A 22922-nucleotide genomic window follows, 5' to 3' on the forward strand; every position below is an offset into this window, starting at 1 on the left:
TGAGACACTGGCCTTATTTTTCTCAGTGTTTGGTAAGCACTGGTATGTAGAGCGTCTCTATTCATGGCTTATTTACAGAAAACTTTTCTGGTGAAGAAGTGAAAAAACACTCATCAAGCTGCACCCTCTCACCAGTTATCTCCTTGCCAGGACTTCCTTTTGGCTCCTCCCCCTCCCCCAGCTCACCGAAACCCTGTGCCCATGTCCTCTCTTCTCTTGCCACGCTCTCCGTGGGTGGTCTCAACTTGGCCCATAGCTTTAAATAACATTTATTTGCTGGCGATTCCGGAAATTTATAGCCTCAACTCAGACTGGCTCTCTGAACTCCAGGCTCATGCGTCGAACTGCCTGCTATATGTTGCCATTTCAGACGCATCTCAAATTTCGTATGTCCCAGGATGACCTCTCCGGTCCTGCCACTTCAATTGACTGCCACCTTGTCTTCTCCGTCTCCGTCAGTCACGCCTTCATCCACGCATTTGCTCGCGTCCAGAGACGTGGATGACCAACGAGGTTCTTCACCTACCCTCAGAGTCCGTTTGTCAGAACTTCCCGCTTAGTCCAGCTCCAAAGTACATCTGAGTCTGTTCACTTCTCTTCTCCTCTTTTTCTCTCAGTTCTAGCCCGAGCCACCCTCAGCTTCGTAAATGACGACTGCTTCCACGTCGGGGAGGCAGCTCTAATCTTCTCCTGCATAGCATCCAGGGAAAGCATGATGCCTGAATGAAACCTCCAATGTCCCCCACTGGACTGGTGACACTGGGTCTGGGCATCGCTCTTCTTCAAGCCCTTTTATCCTATTCCCCTGTCTCTGCTCTTTTTCGACACACACACACACACACACACACAACCCATGGCTGGCTCCCCTCAGGTCCCCTGGTAACCGGCTCTAACACAGAGATTGTGCAAATCGATATTCGCTTTGACTGTTGCACGTACTGCTAGGTGCTAGATCCCAGAGCAATTAGGGCAAGGGAAAGAAAGTCCCTGCTAAACAGGAGGGCTCAGTACAGTGCACGGCACAAACGTGTACACAGAGAATCTTTGTCATTTGACGTGATAGGTGGGATCACAAGGGAAGCCGACTCCGGGGCCACGGAAGGCTTAGGAAAGATTTCTCAGGGAAGGGAACATTTGAAGCAAGTTGGTGAACCTCTACAGAAATCTGCAACAGCATGTAAAAAAAAAAAAACTGTAGGCGGTCGGATAATGGAAAAATATGCTAAAACAGTAATATTGGTGGCCTTTGGCTTTTAGCTTGGTGAAAATTGCTTTTTCTATTTTGATATCTCTGAATATTCCCTCATGAATGTATTCGTTTTTGTAATAAAAAACAAGTCAAAAAATAACCTGGTGGGGAAATAGTTTTTACACACAAACACACATACCCGAGCACACACCCATAAAACCAAACAAACAAAAACAATAAAAAAGGCCCTGACATGTAACTTCTTGAGCAATGCAAACACACGCACACACACATAGTTGGGTTGTTAACACAAGGCAGACGGGGCCATCTCACTGTGAACTTTCTTGTCTGTTTTTGGAAGTCAGCTACAGGTACCGGGAACACAGATTTTTCTCGAAATAAATGTTCCCCCAACGAGAAAAAAACGTAGAAGAAAAAAAAAATAAGGAAAACGACAAGAAATGCTGAAATCCTTTTACGGAGTTTATGAGTTGAGTGGGTAGAAGGCAAGGGACAGGAGGAGAAAAGAAAATAGGAGTTTCTTGTGATGTTCCACTCGTAAAAGTCAGTGGATATTTTTACAGGTACCAGCTAGTCCTTCCTGAAAATCCTCTAATGGGACAGGCTGTGAAGTGGCAAAAGGAAGGAGAAATGCTTTTCTGGAGAGTAATTTTAGTGCAGTGTGGAAAATGTGAAGAGAAAAAAATGAAAGAGCGAATGGAAAATCCATCCACAGGCCAACCCACACCGCAGAAGCACTGAGGACCGTGTGTCCTAATTAGCCCTTGCACCAGGCAGAAGCCTCTCTCTGGGCTGATGGCTCCACCCCTCGTGGCGGTGTCCCGGGAGGGGGGCATTCATTTACATGCCCTGCCAGTGGCTATCATTTTGGGGGAACAGAAGGATTGGAAAGTGTGAGAAGCCAAGGCCACCAAGCTGTGACTTTTCCCCATGGTTCAACAATGCAAGTGTAGTTTTCTATGATGGGCATTTAGATGTTTCCGAAGGGAGCGCTCAGAAGATAGGTACTGCTGGTCCGGGGGGATGGGACTGCATTCAGTCTCTGATCCCTCGCCCCCACCAGCTTCTTTTTCTACCCTAGTCAGTGCTCTTGTGGTGACTACAAAGGGCACACAGACCTCACTAAGACTTACGTCGTCTTCTGTTTTTTTTCTCCACGCTAAGAAGATCCCCGTTTAGGGCCCTTCTGAAGTTCAGCATTTTCCATGTTCCTCATGGCAAGCTTTAGTATTTCCAGTTGCCGTGAACTGCAATTGCCAATACCCACCCAGCCCTGGGAAGCTAAGGGGGGATGAGTGGTGCCATAATGAACCACACCCTGTTAGCGTGTGGGATTCAGAGCTTTCTCCCTGACCCTTTGGCTCACCTCGCTTGTCTTCTCTCCCAAGGGACTTCAGAGTCAGGGAATCTGAAGATATTCTGAAGAATTGCTGAGGGCTGTGTACTTGGACGTCCTTAAATACCTAAGAGAAATATGGGAGACTCTAACTTCCCTCCTGGGATGGGCTTCCTGGATGATACAGTCTTGTTTCAACAAGGGTGGCCAATGGTTGAAGACAAGAATCGTATCCCATATCTGGAGCCATTTTGAGCATAGAGGTATTTCTCTTCCAGTCAAAGGGACTTTTTAGTCCCCCATAGGCAATCAGTAAGTTCTAATGGTTGACTGTTAAGACACAAACAGTAAGATCTACAGCGATGATTTTGTATTTAATTCAAACCAGGAGATAAGCCCAAAGGACCCGGCGTAAAGGAGGCGGTCCCTGGTTAAGCCACTTACTGGACATCCCTGAGACCCTGTTGGGTGGAGATTGTGCAGGCAATACAAGGAATGTTTGCTCTTCCTCTTCGATCCCCAGCCTACAGGTTTGTCTATTTCCTGGTTTTAAGTGTTGTTCTTTGAGAGGTTGAATCAGATTTGGTTAGAACCTGGCTTGGAGGGGCTTGACTTCTTTTTTACTTTGGCCATAATTTAAAACAGTGGAAGGGGGTCAAGGGAGTGCAGACCAGATTGCCCTTTTGCCCTCTTGTGGCCACGAACCTGATTTGATAAAGCAGTGATTTGAGATGATTGCTTCTGAAATCATGAACGCAAGTTAGCGTCCTTATGGAAGGCTGGCATGAGCCTCCGGATCACAAGAAAACATTGCTGCCCAGCTGATTCAGGGTAACTAGTAGTCCTGGTTTGCTCAGGGCCATCCTGGTTTTAACACGGAGAGTCTTGAGTCCTGGCAGACCCTTCAGTCCGGAGAAAATTGGGATGGTAGGTCACCTACTCGGAATTAAAGTTTGAATGAATCAAAACTGCCGGCCACTGAAGAGATGCACTTGATAGCTGGTTTCAGCTTTCTTTTTGGGTGTGGGATGGACCCTGCTCATGATTGTTTCACTAAAGGGCACTGGTGTGGAGAAGGCAAGAGAAGAAGAGCTAGAGAAAAAAAGGATAGATGGAATATTTTCTTTCATTGTGACTCTGTGCTTTCAAGGCAGCTTATTTTTCATAGCGGCCAAATTCAGGTAACGAGTGAGCCGTGATAGCAACGGAAGTTGGGCCTAAGCTAAAGAAAGCAATTTCCAGGGGCGCCTGGGTGGCGCAGTCGGTTAAGCGTCCGACTTCAGCCAGGTCACGATCTCGCGGTCCGGGAGTTCGAGCCCCGCGTCGGGCTCTGGGCTGATGGCTCAGAGCCTGGAGCCTGTTTCCGATTCTGTGTCTCCCTCTCTCTCTGCCCCTCCCCATTCATGCTCTGTCTCTCTCTGTCCCAAAAATAAATAAACGTTGAAAAAAAAAAATTAAAGAAAGCAATTTCTGCTCAGAAATAATGCGATGGACGGTGAGTCTCGGTGTAGAGAATCCTCCTGAATTCTCAGGCTTACTTACACACTTTATTCCTCGTGTGTCCATTGTTTGCACCCCATTCTGCATCAGCAAATGTAAACATTCCAATTGTTTAAACTCCTGGTGAGGAGAGATGGATCCCTCATCTTTACATTTTGGTGTTTCCAGCACCAGACAGCATGCCTAGTTCCCAGTGAGCACTTAAGAGGTTGAAAAGTGAGTTCACACCTGCAAAGCCAGGGGTATGGGGATTGTTCAAGGTGAACGGAACATCCTCACCTTCTCTTTCAACTCTGTTGTGAACCAATAGATGAGCATTTGCCTTGTGGGTTTTATTTCTAATTCTATTTCTCCCTTAGATACATTAAATGGAAATGCAGTGTGTCTATCTTTTCTTTGACGAGTTAGAAAAAATTATTTTCCTCTGGCAACAGGTGGGGAGAGACAGGCGGGCGGTAATGGTGAGGCCATCTTCTCAGGTCAAAACACAAATATCTGTCCTGCCTTCTGGGAAGAGATTAGGCAAGTATGTGTCCATCAGGCCAACCCGCCAACGTTCACGGTCTTTAGGAATTTCATGTCAGTGAGGGGATGTTATTCCATCTTCCTCAAGTGCTCTCGATAACTGCCCACCTGGCCACCATCACTGCTCCATGAGGACACCGTCCATCCCTGCTATGCCTCTGGGATGCTGGTAAATGCAAAGGAGAATGTATGGAGAGTTCTCTTGCCTTATTGGGAAACTGAGGTGAACACACCAGAGTCCCTCCTTTCCTCCTTCCTCCTTCCCATCCCCAATCCTTTTCTTTCTTTCTCTTTCTTTCTTTCTTTCTTTCTTTCTTTCTTTCTTTCCTTCCTTCCTTCCTTCCTTCCTTCCTTCCTTCCTTCCTTCCTTCCTCTTTTTTGGTGTTTTGTTTTTGTTCTTGTTTTTAATGTCAAAAGTAACGTATGCTTTGTGTACAGAAAAGGCTCACACTATCAGAACGTAGAGGAATCGCCTTCTCCAGAGGAGCCACCTTACTGTGTAGCACTGGCTGTGAATGTCCGTTATCTGTCTAGCTCTCTACAAGCCTGAGGTTGGCTCCAGAGCTGCAGTCAGCCTCAGCAATGAAACTTTGCCTTCTGTGCTGCTTCTTTGGGTCTGTGCCTCCATCAGGCCTGGGAACCTTTCTGTGTCTGCTTCTCAGCTTGGTGCGCCCTCCACACCAGGACTTTTTCCTTTGCCTTTTGCCGGTTGCCAAGCTCCCCGGAGGGCTGCTGCCTGATGGTCCAGGGTCCCACCACCCTTCTGTCTTTCTGCTTGGAGGAGCTTCCTTGCAAACCTTCAGGCTCCACCACAATTTCTTATCTGTAGAAGTTGAATCAAATCCAAGTAGCATGTTCTTAACCTGTAGTTCTTGCACCTTGACCTTACCAAAAGTGGTAGCATTGCCCACTAAACTCTGCTAGTAACAAAACTGAGATACCCAGGGTTTCTTTCTTTTTTAAAAAAGTATTTTTAAATGTTTATTTATTTTTGAGACGGGGGGCAAAGAGAGAGAGAGAGAGAGAGAGAGAGAGAGAGAGAGAGAGAGAGAGGGAAACATAGAATCCTAAGCAGGCACCAGGCTCTAAGCTGTCAGCACAGAGCCCAACGTGGGGCTTGAACTTGTGAACTGTGAAGTCATGACCTGAGCCAAAGTTGGACGCTTAACTGACTGAGCCACCCAGGAGCCAGAGAGATCCTGGGGTTTCTAAATAGGGACATTTTTCCTGAGGACAAAAATGGCAGGAGTTGTAGACTTGATTTTAGAGCCTTAGGCACCTTGGCAACCTTGGCATCAGTCCAAGCTAAGCACTTAACTCAGAGTTCAAATAAATGCTAAGAGGCAATAGAAAGGGTACAGATGGAAAGATGGACATGAAATCAAATAATCTGGTTCATAAAATAATACGATGTTACCTTCAGATTGATGTTTCCACACGGTTGTCTCCCCACAGAGCTTTTCTCCTGGCCTCTCAGGACAGTGGGCATCTTTGAGTCTACCTCCAGGAGGGACACTCACGCACTGAAAGATTGCTCAGGGGCGCCTGGGTGGCTCAGTCGGTTGAGCGTCGGACACTTGATTTCCGCTCAGGTCATGATCTCGCGGTTCATGAGATCCAGCCCCACATCCCTGCTGACAGCATGGAGCCTTCTTGGGATTCTCTCTCTCTCTTTCTCTCTCTGTCCCTCCCCTACTTCAGGCTCTCTTTCTCTCTCTCTTAAAATAAATAAATAAAACCTTAAAAAAGAGATCGTTCCAAGTAGAGAACTAAAAGATCGACACCCGGAACAACAGAGGGGCTCCTTCTCGCAGAAGAATCTTCCGGGATCCATTTTATTTCTCCTCCCCAGTCTTGGAATGTCTCCTCCCTTCAGGGAGGAGCTCACTTTACACTGGGTTTGTACCCTGTGTCCTTAGTAGGACAGGTATCAGACTCCCACAGAACAAGTCCAACCGCCACACAGAAAGTACACAATGCCATTGGAAGAGGAAATGTTGTATAGTATACAACCCTTTCTTCCTTTCCAGAATGCCTGGTATAGATGTGTCTTTTTTTTTTTTAATGTTTATTTATTTATTTTTGAGAGAGAGAGGGAGAGAGACAGACACACACACACACACACACACACACACACACACACACAGAATGCGAATGGGGCACGGGCAGAGAGAGAGGGAGAGAGATAATCCTAACCAGTCTCTGCACTGTGTGTGCAGTGCCTGACGCAGGGTCGACCTCTGAACCTCAAGACCAAGACCTGAGCGGAAATCAAGAGTTGGACGCTCAACCAACCAAGCCACCCGGGTGCCCCAAGGCATAGAATTTTTAAACAGAAATCTGAAAATGGAGAAATTAAATTGCGGTGTTCGTGTGACTCTCTGTGACCTAGAAGTCAGTTTACCCTTTTCTTTTAACAAAAATCATACAGATGATGTTACCTTGAAGGGTTATGGGGATTTTCAGACTCTGAGCAGACCATGGAGATCTTCCCTCGTGAGGGTATTTCCCAGCTGATTAATTTCTTGATAAATTATGAAAACATAGCCCCAAGCAGTGACCTCAACACTAAAAATGATGAGGCCCTGGCTGCCCTCGACCTGGGAAATTCTGGGGAGGTCTGTTCTCAAGATGGTGTGCATTTGTTTTAAGTTGACTTACAGATAAAAAAAAAATATATATATATATATATCCTTCACCATATTAGGCTTCCATTGCTTCAGTGATCAAGAGAAGAAAGGAGTTGTTTTGAATGTTTAATCTGGTTTATACCACGGTAGTATTGCAGATCTGTCCAGACCAGTTATTTTGTGCTCTCAGTCAACACTCCAGAAACTGCAAGGGACTGAAGCTGAAAAGAGAACCACAAAGCCCTCAAAGCTGGTGTGAATCTGACACCACAACAGATTGTGGCCATAATAAGAAAAAAATTCATTAGGGCCAGACATGTTTGAAATATGGGGACGCCCTGTGGAACCACAAGGAAGAGAGAGATCAGACAGAAGCATTCAGTGTCTCTATTGTAAAACCAAACTTGAGTTTGTGAGGAGACTTGGGTAATAGATTCATTATTCTGGCTAATTCTCACTTTGAACTGTGAAACAATGTTAAAATGTCAGGATTACTTGGAGGCATGAATTAACAGATACCGAGTTTCCAAGAAATTGCGAGGGACATGTTTTATTTTCTTCATTAAAAAATCCAGATATTTCGGGGCGCCTGGGTGGCTCAGTCAGTTGAGCGTCTGACTCTTGATCTCAGCTCAGGTCTTGATCTCTGGGTCTTGAGTTCAAGCCCTTTAATGGGCTCCGCACTGGATGTGAAGCCTAGTTAAAAAAAAAAAAAAATCAGACAGTTCTTAAATATGGTTGATCTTCACTGGGTTTCTTATCATAGCAACTGAGGATTAAATGTCCAGGTCAAACAGTTAATTTGAAGACTAAATGGTATCACCCAGAAATAGAGCATAAAGCTAGCTACAGGATATATAACCTAAAGGTCATGGAGTCTGACTGGAATCAGGTAATTCTGGACCTAGATGTGGTCCAAAGATGAGCATCATTGAAATTTTCACTACATCTTTTTTTTTTTTTTAATTTTTTTAACGTTTATTCATTTTTGAGAGAGAGAAACAGAGCATGAATGGGGGAAGGTCAGAGAGAGAGGGAGGCACAGAATCTGAAACAGGCTCCAGGCTCTGAGCTGTCAGCACAGAGCCCGACGCGGGGCTCGAACTCACGGACTGCGAGATCGTGACCTGAGCCGAAGTCGGCCGCTTAACCGACTGAGCCACCCAGACGCCCCAATTTTCACTACATCTTGAAACAAAAGTGTTTCTTAAAGATTATTTAAAAATTTAATGAAAACCTGAATTTGCTAAAAACTTTGGCAAGTAAGTAGTTTTTACAATGATTTGGTAGGTGTAAGGCAGGAATAACTTTGCCTAATTGGACTTCTTTCAAAAAGAATCTACAGAATTAAAATAATAATAATAATAATACATAGCAGAAGGAAGATACTTTAAAATGAACTTGAAATGACCAACTTTAAGGAATTTCTTGGTAGTCTTATGACCTTGGACATGGGCTTATTGCAAAATCACCCTTGTGATTATTGTGGGGAAAATTGGAACCTTAAATATGAGACATTCCAAATTTTTAGATTTCTTTTCCTAGGTCTCTGTGATAAATTGTTAACACAGCATTATTTAAAATAATTGGTTATTAAATAGAGCATGACGTTGTGCAATTACAATAAATGTAACATCATTTTGAATAATCTTCAGAGGAGTATTACCAAAAATACTCAGTTCAACCACACAAAACCCCTGAAGGTTGGAAGTGCACACATATTCGTTTTTTACGGAAGATAGAAGAAATGCGAGTTTTTGACTTGCCGAAAGCTGGGAACTGCTCGGACCTGGACCAGTTCTTCTGAGCCCTGGATCAGTGCTTACTATGTTTTGATGATTGAAGAAGACATTTCTGGTTTGGGGTTTCTCCTGAATGAGACCTAAAACATTAAGAATATTCTTTGCCTAGTTCCAGGTTACAAAATAACACACTCTTGTTCCCTGGCATTTCCCAGTGAATCAGTGCAATATAATTCTTCATTTTAATCTGGAATTCACTTGAACTTGTAAGTTGCAGGCGCCATTTTGTATTCTATCTGCAGAATCGTCTGGTTCATTTCATTTACATTATATTTCAATCTGAGAGAATTCATACCTTGCTTCCGTGAGCCATGAACAGTTTACTGGTCACTGTCACTTATTGAGCATGTGCCAAAAACAGGTGAAGTGGGCAAAAAATAAATTTAAAGGGCTTTTAGAGTAATGGGGATTCTTGTTGCCAAAAGGACTTTTTGGGAATTGTTTCTTCATTTAGAGAGGTGTTGCCTAAGAGGCAGTGAGGTACATAAAGTATGAGTGTGGGGGAAAGGTAAGGTGGAGAGGCATGCCCGAGAGTCACCAGCATGGGATCCATCATCTAAGAGGTGGGTATGGATGGAGAAGGTCAGAGAAGCCTGAGCACCTTAGGCTAGCCATGGCCATGTGCGGAGCAGTGGTCCTTCCCACGGTCACCTTCAGAGGTTTTTGAAAACACGCAGTGATATCGAGGCCTTCCTCTCAGGGCTCCTGGCTCGAGCATCTAGTGTAGGGCCCAGGGATCGGAATTGTGTGGACACAGCCCAAGTGGTTCTCAAGTGCAAGTGGTGTTGAGAACCGCTGTCATGAAGTCAAGAAGGGAGAGGGGAGCCCTCAAAGGGGACTGAGAGGTAGGAGGAGGAATGAAGAAGAATGGCGTCTCCTAAGCCAAACGAGCAAAGTGTTCAGGAAAGGGGACTGTCCCAGTGTGCCCAGCACTGGTGACTTAAGTGGGAAGATGAGGGCGTTGACCACTCAAGTGGTCCGCGTGGAGGTCATTGTCAACCTTGACAAGGGCGGTTTCCTGTGGAGTGGTAAGGAATTGAGTCTAAATGAGACAGATTCAGGAGAGCACGAGAGAGAATATAGGCAATTCTTTTGAGACGTTCTGTTATGAAGGGGAACAGAAATATGAGAATGCAGTTGGAAGGGGTTTGAAGGTAAGGGAGTTTTTGTTTTTGTTATTTTATTTTGTTTTGTTTTACTTAAATGTTTATTTATTTTGGGGGAGGGGGAGGGGCAGAGAGAGAGGGAGACACAGAATCCAAAGCAGGCTCCAGGCTCCAAGCTGTCAGCACAGAGCTGTTCTCAGGGCTCGAACTCACAAACCGTGAGATCGTGACCTGAGCCAAAGTCAGACGCTTAATTTGCTTAATCGACTGAGCCACCCAGACACCCCGATTTTGGTTATTTTCAAGACAGCAAACATTGCAGCATATTTGTATGCTGATGGAAAGGATCCAGTAGAGAAGGGGAAATAATGAATGAAGAAGAAATAAAGGGCAGTTGCGGGAGGCCCTGAGCCTAAGGGGAGGGGCCTTAAGGAGGGCAAAGAGCAGCTCACCCGCTGAAGACGGGCAGCAGAGGTCAGAACCTCAGGGGGTGAGCTGCTGCTGGTGGGAGGGCCTCAAGGTCTTCAGCAGCATGGCCTTGGCTTGCAGGTGAGCAGAGCGGGGGTGGGGGGGGCGTTGGGGGTCTGAAAAGGAAGAACATTTGAAACAGGTGCCCCTGAGAGACTGGCAGGCAGTTTTAAGGACTCATTTGAGCTGTGTGGCCACGGAATTAAAATGAAGTGACACTGGTGGCTCATGGTTGACCATTTTTTCCCTACAAAGTCTCACTTCTTGGGCACAGGTGTGGAGGAGGCCGAGAGCTGAATTTAACTGGACCTTGATGGATAGATACAGTAGACAGTTAATACCACGTGACCGAATGAATAGAGTCACCCAGCAGGGTTCACGTGGTTGTCTGAAAAAGAAAAGCATCTGTTATTAACTGCTTTGGGACAGAACTTGAAAGCTGTAGATCTCGGAGATCAATCTGTTCTGTAGACATGCTTCCTAAAAAATATTTTCAATGGGGTGCCAGCATTAAGAAATTGGGAGACCTGACATGAAATAGTCTTGGATTTCTGGCTTCTCTTGGCATCACTGGGTCTGTTCTCAAGAAACATGGGGCCCAATTGGCTTTCTCCCTTTAGTGGTGGGTAGTTCGATTCCTTGCTGAACCCACCTTTCTGTTACCTGCTCAGTGTGTTCATCCTCAGCGTGAAGAATGTTCCAGCTCTCCACTTTGATGCGTTCATAGTCAAAGCCTCCATGTGGGGAATGTGTCTGAGGACATCACTGCCCCAGTTTGGGAAGCATAGGCCTGCCCTTTGGTGTCCATGTTCCCCCCCCCAACTCTCCTCCACCCCCCATTTCCTGTAGTGGGCCGGTATTCGGGAACCTGATTTCTGATTTGAGCTCAGCGTTATTTTGAGAATTCCTCTTACTTTTCTGGGTGTCGAGCTTCTTATTTATAAAAATAAATGGTCTGGACAGATGATCTATAAGGTACTTGATTGTCTGTGATTAACATGAATTCATTCTGAAATGTCTCTGAGTGTAATATGTCTTCTAGTTGAAAGATCCAGAACCGGCAGGAAGGGGACCCTGGCAGGAGTCTTGCCTGACAAGGGGATAATGGCCTGTCACCCTCCTGTCAAACCCTAGTGCCGAGTCAATGGCTTAGCAGTGAAGGGCATTTCTGAGATACTGGACAAGCTCCCTTGGCTTATGGCTCTGCGTAAGCTGTAAAATGCACACTCAACACTTGATACTTTTCATTAAGATTAAAGAACTCTCAAGTGCAAGTGACAGAGTATGTTGATATATGATTATAGTCATAACACTGTGCTTTTTTGTCTTCAGAGGAAAGTTTCCCAGTCATGGCTTTAACCTGACATTCAGACAACAAAGCTCCCTGATTACATTTAATAAGAAAATTTAATAACCCCCTTATTGAGTATTTTTGCTTCAGCCTTGGATTAACCTTTAACAAATGAAGCTTTAGTTGCCACAGAGCCTCAAGAATGTCTCCCTGTGATGAATGTGTCTGTCTGTGTGTATTCGCGCGGACCCTGGGGGCTGGGAGAGTCACACTGTGGTCGGAACGACCCCTAGGAAGCCAGCTTGACTGAACTGACCATGTTATTAGGAACGATTTCCAGGGCCCAGAGCCCCTGATGGCCCTCTGCCACTAAACTACCAAATACAGAGAAAACCATTTCTCCGGCAATATAAATACTAGACACATCCAAACAGCAGAATAGTCCCCAAAAGATTTCTTTGTAAATGGTCATCTACTTAAAAATTGAATGATGGCTTGCTGTGGGTCATGGCGTTGTCGGGGGTGATGATATGACTGAGCAGCTGGTGTTGTCATGGAAACAAATTTACATAACACAGACAGGAGAAAATGGATCAAATACGCCCCTCTTTCATGTTGTGAATATCTCATAAATGCTATGAAACGAGACTGACTTACTGTTTAGAAAAAGTCCAGATGTACAAGCTTGAAGAGAATTTGAAAGAATTTAAAGGAAAACCTGTAGAAAGAATAGATAATACTGCAGGATCTTTCCAAATTCTCATTCCATCGCTCTTTCCTCTGGTTTTGTTGGATGAAATTACAGCAGATCTTCCTACGTCATTTTGCCATGCTGCTCCGTAGATCAACAGGAATTTTGATTAACTATGATTTTTATAATGACGGCTTTGAGGATCTCGTAAAGAAACGTGCAATGTAAATTTGTATTTTTTTTGGTGTGGTTAGATTGGATAAAGTTTGAATTATGTTTAGTCTTTAACAGAGTGTAATGTTATGAAATTTTTTTTAATTTTCAGGTACGTGTAGAATTTTATGATCGACACAAAATGACAGTAAGTACTTATTACCTGCTTCAGTGTATTTGTATGATACAAAAACGTTTTCTAGTATATATATATATATATATACGTATACATATACGTATATATATATATACACACATATATATACGTATATATATACACGTATATATATATATACATATATACGTGTATATATATATACGTATATATACACACACACATATAGTATATATATTATATATAAAATATGTGTGTAATATGTAATATATGTAGTTAACACTTATTTGTTCTAACAAAACCTTATATCCCGTATTATTATGTACTAGATCCTATGTGCTAAAAGTTCTTTTTTGTACCATTGGGTCTGTTTGAAATCAAGATCTCTGGCTTGCAGATATATTTTTAATTGAGAACAGATGTGCCCCTGGCCATTCTGGGTAAATTATTTTTGGCTGTGGTGTGTGTGCCTCTAGACTCTGCACCCAAATGCCTGTTTTCTGCTCCCCCTGGGAGGTGACTGTAAGTGTTAGGGAGGGGTCAGCTCAAAGGTCCCAAGGCCTGGGGAGGACAAGTTATGGTTCAAGCGAACAGGGAACATCTCCCAATAAGCCCTGTCCTCTCAGGCTGGGCAGACGGCGAGGAGGGAGCCAGCCTGGTCCCTGGGGGAGTCTGCACCTATGTATCTGTTCTCCTCATGTAAACTAGGAGACCCCTGTCTACTGTCGGGACTGGACAAGCCCTGGAACAGAGTGTTTCCTTTAGCTTCCAGATTCAGTGTCCACATCACTGACTCCAGGAAAATCTGTTCATCTGACTCTACACGTGCAGGCAGCGAACAGACGTCCAAATCCCAATGTTTCTTTGTTGAGCACGGGCTCACGCTGCAGCGGAACCCTCGGAGTATGGGGTGGTGCCACGGGGAAGCCATCTTACAGGAAGAGAAAGACAAGATGGTGGAGGAAGCCGCTAGGAAAGCTCTTCTCTATGGCTCAGTGTTCTGTAGAAGATGGAAGTAAAATGGGTGCGTGTGGACTCTGCCGTTAGCCTGCCTGGGACTTTGTCACCGTCAGTCACCGTGGCGACTGTGACAGCCTCTGAGACCAGTTAGGCCACAAGAACACAGCGGTCTCCCCAGCTCCCGCCCACCTTCAGATGGCACTCATTCACGCAGCAAAGTGAGTGGGGCGTGGTTGGTGGGATCTCCCAATCTCCGGTCCCTCTGGGGGGCGTGTGGGCGGGGGAGGGGGCACTGCTGATGGCCTCCGCCAGTCTTCCCCCAACTTCGAACTTGCCCATTCAGGTCACATACACGGATGCGACTTCTTTCTCCTCTTTTCTCCTCCCCCTTTAACTTCACAACCCAAACCCAAACCCGAAGCACACCCGTCGTTCTCTTGTAGGTGGACGTGCCTGCCCAGACAGCCGGAGTGAAGATAGTTCCTGGGCCCGAGGGAGAAAAGCCCCACCATCTCTGGGACATTGTCGCAGGCCTGGGGGAATGTAAGTTATTAAACGGAAGCGGCCCCGTCCTCACTGTGACTCAGACAGGTAGCACGATCTGTTCCCCAGCTCGTCCCGGGGCCGCGTCTTCAGTGTGAGCAACGCCAAGGCCTTAGCGCCCTATTCCTGAGCCCTGTGGCTGTAGGGGCGAGGGGGGCCCAGCGGATCCGGCCAGCTCAGCGCTGCAAGCAGGCCCATTCCCAGCCGCCCGCTGTTTGTGAAGCAGCCCCGTAGAGAGAGCGCAGGGGAAACACAGTCCTCTTATCTGAGCAGAGGGCATTCACCAGTTGCCAGAGTGATCTGGTCCGAGTGCTTGGCGGCAGGTGGCCGGAGGAGGAATCATGAAGCGAACTGGGAGGTCGGAGTGGACACGGAACAGCGATTAACGGTCGCTATTCCTTTGTCAGGCTCTCTCTTGGTCGGCGGGGGGCTCTCAACTTGAGCTTGCTTGGCGGCGTAGGGTTAGGGATTCCAGACACTGAGCATCCGCAGTGGGAAAGTCCGCCCCCGCTCACGGGGAGCGCTTCCATTTACAAGGCTGATGCTCTGGTTTTATTTCAATTTTCTGCAACATGAAAAACACTGCACATGGGAAAGGAAACGCTTCATCACTATGTATTTGCCCACTAATGACGCATGCTGGTAATGCAGTCTGGTTGAAGCAACAGAAACATTAAAGAAAGAACTGTCCATAATTATGTATGTGCATGTAGATGTGTATCTATAAATAGATAATAGCTTAGATCTCTCTCTCTCTCTCTCTCTCTCTCTCTCTCTCTCTCTCTATCGATCAATGTATCTATATACCCAAAAGCAGCTGCATGTTTTACAGATTAACTATCCAACTGGTCAAGGGCAGTTAAGCTTAATTAATGTGAACTTAGCCCCTTAAGTTAATGACCTCTCCTCTGGAGCTGAGTGGGGACCGGGAAAGGAAGCTGTTTAATAGCTAACTTGATGGCTAATGCTTTCTTACTGCACCATTTTCTAGATTGTTTTCAAACTAACAATGAAGTATTGTTTTGATTTCTTTCTTAATCAAGAGTTAACACATTTTCTTGTTTTGTTTTGTTTTGTAGAACTAAACAAGTCATTCATATACCTTTTCCTGGAGATTTGAGTTTTTTGTTTCTTTTCGTTTTTTGTTTGTTAGCTTAGCAGTAAACATTTGGCTTAGCATTTTTTTCTCGGGCCTGTGACCCCAAAAGGAAACACATTCCTGTTGGATTACCTACACTTTGATTTTGGTAAATACTATTTCAGCTAAGGTGAGGGAAAAGTCTGTAAAGAGGTCAGTGAAAGCCCAGGTTCCCTGGCCCCCAAGGCTGTTTTGGGTAATAAGTGCAGAGCTTACAGATCTGCCTTCTGCACTCAACATCTGGCAGAATTAAGAATCTTCTTTAGGTGCCTAATAGCCTGTCAGGGAGGGACCTTAAATCTCGGAATTTTAGGCATTTAAATGTATTTATTGATTTAAATTCAGTTGTGGGAAAACGAAGGGAGAATTCTCTTTAGGATCATGCGACTACCAATAATAAATATTTTTTCTAACACTTTACCGAGGTAAATGTATTTATTTACTTAAAAAAATTTTTTTAATGTTTTATTGATATTTGAGAGAGAGACAGAGCATGAGTGGGGAAGGGGCAGAGAGAGATGGAGACAGAATCTGAAGCAGGCTCCAGGCTCTGAGCTGTCAGCACGGAGCCTGATGTGGGGCTTGAACTCATGAACCACCAGATCGTGACCTGAGCCAAAGTCAGACGCTTAACCGACTGAGCCACCCAGGCACCCCTACTGAGGTAAACAGTGACTATAGGTTAGTTTGGTCTGTTTTTTGACTTTAGATAAAAGGAATGCTTTCTTTTGTATGTCTGGCTTCTTTCACAGGTAAAGAATTTTAAATTTACATGCAGTTGTGCTCACTTTTTTCTATGTATACAGTTCGTAGCTGTTACACATGTATAGATTCCTGTAACTGTCACCCAGGTGCCCCCCGAGGATGCCATTCTGTGAGTTCCTCCAAATGTTTTATAGTTTAGCCTTCACATTTAGGTATTAGACCCATCTCCACTGAGAATTATTCTTGCGTGTGTGTGTGTGCGTGCGTGTGCGCGCGCGCACACAGTGTGAAGTAACAGGACATCCAGGTGATATCCACAGCTGCTCCCACACTAGATCAATGAGTTTTCTTTCCCCTGTTGATTTCACTGGTGCCTTTGTTGAAAATCAAATGATAGTATACGTATGGGTCTATTTGGGGGCTTTTTATTCTGTTCCATTGATCTATTTGTCTGTTCCTATGCCAATACCACACAGTTTTAATTAGTATAATTTTATAGTATGTCTTGAAATAATGGTAGTACAAAATCCTTCTCTGCTGCCTACCCATCTTCTTCCTTTTCCTCGTCCTCCTCTTCCTTCTTTGCCAAGATCGTTTTGGATATTTAGATGGCTTTGAGGTCACATACATTTTATAATCCATTTTTTTATTTAAAAAAATCCTGCAGGAATTGTCACAGAAATTGCATTGGACCCACAGATCAACTCAGGCAGATGTGACATCCTAATAATATTGAGTGTGTCTATTCACAAATGAGGTAATTCTTTCCATTTACTTAGGCGTTTAAAAAATTCCCTTAGTAGAGCACCTGGTGCCTCAGTCGGGTTAAGCGTCTGACTTCGGCTCAGGTCATGATCTTGCGGTTCGTGGGTTCGAGCCCCGCATCAGGCTCTGTGCTGACCGTTCAGAGCCTGGAGCCTGCTTCGGATTCTGTGTCTCCCTCTCTCTTTGCCTCTCCTCCACTCATGCTCTGTTTCTCTGTGTCTCTCAAAAATAAATAAAAAACGTTAAAAAATGTAAAAAAAAAAGAATCTCGTTTAAAGAATTCCCTTAGCAATGTTTGCATGTTTTATAAAATTCAGTATAGAAGACTTGCACATCTGTCATTAATTTTATTCCCAGGTATTTGATTATATTGTAAACGATATTTTTTTTATTGTGATAAGAAAGACATAACACAAAATTTATCATTGGAACCATTTTAAAATGTCCCCTTCGGTGGCATTGAATACATTCGCTACCATCACCTACCTGCACCCCTTTTTTTTTGAGCTGGAAGTCTGTACCCATTAAGAAATAACTGCCCATTCCTTTCCCTTAGCCTCTGGCAACCACATTTCTACTTTCTGGCTCTAAGAATGTGACCACTCCTGGTGCCTCGGGTAAGTAGAATCATACAGTATTTATCCCTTTGTGTGTGTTTCATTTCACTTAGCCTGATGTCTTCAATGTCCATCCGTGTTGTAGCAGGGGTCAGAATTGCACCCCTTGCTAAGGCTGAAAAACATTCCATTGTACGCGTATATCACACCTTGTTTATGTACTCATCTGTCAATGGAAATCTAGCTTGTTTCCGTCTTTTGTCGATTGTGGATGATGCCGCGTGGACTTTGGTGTTGAATATCTGAGTCCCCGTGTTCAATTCTTTTGTTTAGATTACTGGATCGTATGGTAATTCTATGTTTAACCTTTTTGGGGATGTAAATGGCATTTTAGACTTTTATTTTTTTCATTGTTTTTATTGTCATTTAGAAGTAACATGGATTTTGGGGGTGTTGACTTTATACCCCACCACCTTGCTAAGTTCACTCACCGGTGCTAATCTATTGTAGATTCCTTTGGATTTTTGACGTGGACGATCACGTCATCTTTGACTAAAAACAGTTTAGCTTTGTCTTTGCTAATGTGTATGCTTTTTAATTTTTTCCCTTATTTCACTAGCTAGGACCTCCGGGGCAATGTCAAGCCAAAATGGTGAGAGTGGATATTCTTGCACACTTAATTGTAGGGGAAAGGAATTCACTATTTCACTACTAAGTGTTATGTCAGCTACAGAACTCCTTTGTCGGATTGAAGGAGTTCTCTTTATATTCCCAGTTTGCTAAGGATTTTTGTTTTTTATTACATTGTCTTTCTTAAATGTTTACTTATTTATTTATTTTGAGAGAGAGAGATGGAGAATGCAAGCAGGAGAGGGGCAGAGAGAGAGGGGAGAGAGAGAGAATCGTGCCCTCAGCGCGGAGCCCAACTCCAGGATCAATCTCATGAAAGGTGAGATCATGACCTGAGCTGAAACCAAGAGTCGGACACTTAATTGACTGAGCCACCCAGGCACTCCACTAATCATATTCATGATTATACGAATATGATAATTGGAGTGAATGGTATTCATTCGACAAATACGTATTGAGTATCTACCATATGCTGGTAAATAGCCATAAACAAAGCACATAAAACAAAACACATAAAGCTTATGTGTCATGTACAAAAATAAACAGATAAAATGTATATTATACTGGAAGGTGGTAACTGATGTAAGAAAAATAAAGCAGCGGATCTCCTGTTCCCCTTCATGGGTAGCCCCGAGTTCCTCAGCAAAGTGTCGTTCTGGTCATGAAGAGGTTTGTTTGTTTGTTTGTTTTGTTTTGTTTAAAAAAAATTTTTTTTTCAACGTTTATTTATTTTTGGGACAGAGAGAGACAGAGTATGAACGGGGGTGGGGCAGAGAGAGAGGGAGACACAGAATCGGAAACAGGCTCCAGGCTCTGAGCCATCAGCCCAGAGCCCGACGCGGGGCTCGAACTCACGGACCGCGAGATCGTGACCTGGCTGAAGTCGGATGCTCAACCGACTTGCGCCACCCAGGTGCCCCTTGTTTGTTTGTTTTTAAAAACAACATGATGTTTCAAGGAAAGCCAGGTATTTCATCGGGTATACTCTACCGTAGTGCTAAGAATCTTTTCTATACTGAGGAAAAATAGGCTGTGATTGGCCTTGCCAATAAATAGTAAATTGAACTTCATTTTGTACCTTCTTAAGGAATTTCGAAGGCTATTTTTGGCTCTATGTAATTTTTGCTACAGGGAATGACTTTACTCCATCGAAAGAAATGGTTCCTCTATGATCTCAGAGCAAAGGATAGTCCTTTAAACAGAATATTTCAGCCTATGGGAAACATACTTCATTGCCTTTATTTTTCTCATTGTGTTGTGGGTGGGTAAAAATTTCATTATGGATGGTCATCGGTTCTCAGCCCTGCAATTAAAACTCAGTAATTGAAGGGAAGGGCTCAGTGTTTCCATTTGGAAAAACACTCGGGATCTTTGGGGTATGAGTTATTTCCTGACCCAAAGTCTCAGACAGTGGATGTATCATCTCCTTCTTCCCTGGTGTTCTTGAGAACAGAATTAAAAGCGGTAACACATGCAACGGCTGGGCATAGAGCCAGGCACAGAACAAGGGGAGAAACGAGTGTTAGTTCCTTCTCTTGCTTTGTCATCCTTGCCCTCCTTGATCTCACTTCTAAATGTCATAGCTGGACATTTGTAGCTGTGGCTAGACCAAGAGATGCCAGATGGTGGAGACAGGTGAGTCTTGAGTCCCAGCAGAGGTCATTCTGAGGTGTCTGAGTGGAAATCCTAGGCAAGTTCAGGGTCTAGAAGGCAAATTGAGCTGGTGTCTTAGGATATAAACCTTGATGGCAAATGTGGACAATAGAAGGTTCAAGAGATGGTTGGTGGTTACCAGGGTTCAATTTGGTATTAAGAAACAGGCAAGCAAGGCAGATTAGCCGAGAACAGTGATTCCATTCATTTCCAATTCAACAAATGTTTATGGAACCGCCCCTATGTGCAGCTAAATGCTCTTAAGATCTCCGAGTTCGGAACAGCCTAGCACGTGGCAAGTATAAGTGACGTCTGATCTGTGGCAAGGACGAGCCTCTGCTCGGGCTTTAGTAACCCGGTTTGGGCAGATAAGTCTTACAGTGAGAATTGTGTTGGAGGTTGGGTAGGAATGATGAATTTCTGCATGTGCCGATGGTTGTGCCCAAAGACAGGGTCCCTGGGAGACCCACAGTTTCAATGGTCCTTCTGGGTGGGCTGTGCCCATTTGTATCTGCCTCTCTCTGGTGCTAGGTTTTTTGTTTGTTTGTTTTGGTTCTCTGTGTTTCTAAAACTAGAGTTTAGGTTGGAAGGGACATGCTGTTGTAGTTTGGCAGTTGACAACCATATTGTCATTAAATTCCATTATTTGGCTTGCATACCACACCTCCCTCACCTTGTGAAGCAGGCCATTGACTTCAAGACATTACAGAATATTATGCACGTGGAAGAAAATATTTCGATTTTCTTTTTCTTCTTCTTTTTTTTTTTTTAAATTTTTTTTCAACGTTTATTTATTTTTGGGACAGAGAGAGACAGAGCATGAACGGGGGAGGGGCAGAGAGAGAGGGAGACACAGAATCGGAAACAGGCTCCGGGCTCTGAGCCATCAGCCCAGAGCCTGACGCGGGGCTCGAACTCACGGACCGCGAGATTGTGACCTGGCTGAAGTCGGACGCTTAACCGACTGCGCCACCCAGGCGCCCCAACAATTTTCTTTTTCTTCTAACTGTGTAAACAACCACTTTGGAGGGAGTAGAGCTGAAATAATCCCACCAGGAATGGGCACTGGGTTTCTGGGAACTCACGGCCAACACCTTTTTTTTTTTTTTTTTTTTTTTTTTTTTTTTTTAATACAGTGTGCTTGTCTGGGAATTGGGGCGAAAGAAGCTTGTTTGTTTATTTTGTTTCCAACTAAGAGTAATTTTGGAAATGCTAGAGATTTGGCAGGGGGAAAACCCTCTTTTCACTAAATGATTGATTTTGAAGAAAACTTATTTTTATTTGTTTTGAGAGAGAGAGAGAGCTAGAGAGCAAGCGGGGGAGGGGCAGAGAAAGAGGGAGGCTCCCAAGCAGGCTCTGCGCTGTCAGCACAGAACCCCATGCAGGGCTCGAACCCGCAAACCTGTGAGATCATGACCTGGGCGGAAATTAGGAGTCTGACCCTCAGCCAACTGAGCCACCCAGGCGCCCCTGGATGATCGTTAAGCGATGTTTGGACGTGTGGAGACTCAGCTTCTTTGAACTTTTTGCATGCAGCACTTTTTATTCAGAAGCAACCCCCGACGTCTGAGAATTTGTTTCTGGCAAGAAACCTATTCAGGTCAGCGTTGCCTCTTCATTATAAAAATCCCCACAATTGCGTGCCTGCTGGAACCATAAAGAGTGGCGTCCTTCCTCCTGGTCACCTGGGGGGGGCTAGCCGGCCAGCCTGTGAATGGGGGGCGTCCAGCCGGACACCCACCACTAGGCTGAGAGGCCTCCCTGGTCGCAAGCCTGACTTTGTGTTTCGAAGAGAGGGCACTATTTGCAAAATCTGATTGAGGAACCAATAGGCTAAATTTAACATTATGAAAATAGATGGAAAGAAAGGCATTTGGCAAACAAGTTTCCCTCGTGGGAGGGGAAACCCTCCCGGGCCCTGGGCCCTCCCCCGCAGAGGCCCAGGGAGAACCTCTGAGGAGCCGGAAGCCGAGCCCAGGGCCCTGGCAGCCCCCGCGGAGCTCCAGGCCTCCAGCCCCGGGACGGCCCATCGCGTCCTGGCAGCGCGTGCGCCGCGGTGACGTCACCGCGCAGGGTTTGCCCCTGGAGCCAACGTCACCAGGAGCCAGCACAACATTCTGCATCCCGGCCCCCGGCACGGAGGGAGGCCTGCGGAGCGTTTCCAGGGGCACTTCCGTTTCAGCTTGTTTCTATTTTCAAGCCTGGAGACAATTAAAGACCAGGGTCTGGTGCCAGTATTTTTTTTTTTTTTTCCACAGTTCGCGCTATTCTTAGAAACAGTTGAGCCGGTGGTGGAGTCTCAAGGCTCTGGAATCTTTTCTTTCGTGTGGCAACAAGTTCTTTTTCCTGGGAAGGCTCAGTGGTGCTTTTCTTGGGCTCAGCAGTGCGGCTGATGCGGCCTGGACTGTGTAGACAAGAGGCGCGGGGAGGACACACACGACCCTTTGGAACTGACGCTGGACGGGCGTCGAGGACGGGCCATCCCTGGGCAGCTACTCTAGAGCTCCGAAAGTAGTGTTTGTTCAACTACCCTGAACTTTTGTGGAAGGCCAGATGCGGGCACTGCGATAAAAGTGCTGAAGTAGAGTGATAAAACTTGCAATTTAAAAATTCTTTTTACCAGGCCATGTTGCTAAGGTTGTGTTTTGGTAAAATAAACTGCTTTTCCTAGGGTCGTATGGAATGAAAGCTTCATTCATCCGGATTTGGTTGAGCACTTACTGTGTGCGACCCAAGGTTATTTCGCGTGTGGTTTTTGTCTTCAAGAAGAAATAAGACTCGCGCATGAATTTCTAGCATAAAAATAACCAGGGAACACTATTACCCAAAGGCCGTTTGCATGTTGAGCTAGAAACTTTGCAGAATGATTCAACGTGAAGCAATGTTTGCTTCTGGAGATGTTTGGAGTTCTCTCTAATAAAAATCAAAAATTAAGTAAAAGTTAACAAATTAAAAAAAAATTGAACAGGAAAAAAACCCTGTGGAGTGCAGCCTAACTGGGACTTTAAATGAATATTTATTTATAACCTTTGTTGCATCCATTAGAAAATGAGAAAGACTAAAACTCATGAGCTAAGTGCTCAA

At 44.8% G+C, this 22922-nt stretch overlaps 2 long non-coding RNA genes across 12 annotated transcripts in view; one reads left to right on the forward strand and one right to left on the reverse strand.

Annotated features, from left to right (window-relative positions):
- The first annotated feature begins 10585 nt into the window (after positions 1 to 10585).
- LOC109501376 overlaps positions 10586 to 22922 on the forward strand; it is a 120830-nt gene continuing 108493 nt past the window's right edge. For 5 of the 11 annotated variants that reach the window (XR_006600383.1, XR_006600387.1, XR_006600385.1 and 2 more), the window contains exons 1-3: positions 13880 to 14065; positions 14291 to 14390; positions 17555 to 17615. This is a non-coding gene — a long non-coding RNA (uncharacterized LOC109501376). Of the gene's footprint in view, positions 10659 to 12884; positions 12921 to 13652; positions 14066 to 14290; positions 14391 to 16900; positions 16991 to 17554; positions 17616 to 18398; positions 18458 to 22096; positions 22514 to 22922 lie in introns of those variants that run through there. The other 6 variants (XR_002743699.2, XR_002743701.2, XR_006600388.1 and 3 more) reach the window with 5 other exon arrangements.
- Positions 13733 to 15134, reverse strand: LOC109501377. Its single transcript, XR_002159390.2, has 2 exons — positions 14274 to 15134; positions 13733 to 13887 (listed from the first exon to the last, which is right to left on the reverse strand). It is a non-coding gene; the product is annotated as an uncharacterized LOC109501377 (long non-coding RNA).

The sequence above is a fragment of the Felis catus genome, chromosome B4 (assembly GCF_018350175.1).
Source record: "Felis catus isolate Fca126 chromosome B4, F.catus_Fca126_mat1.0, whole genome shotgun sequence".
In the NCBI taxonomy this organism is placed as follows: Eukaryota; Metazoa; Chordata; class Mammalia; order Carnivora; family Felidae; genus Felis; species Felis catus.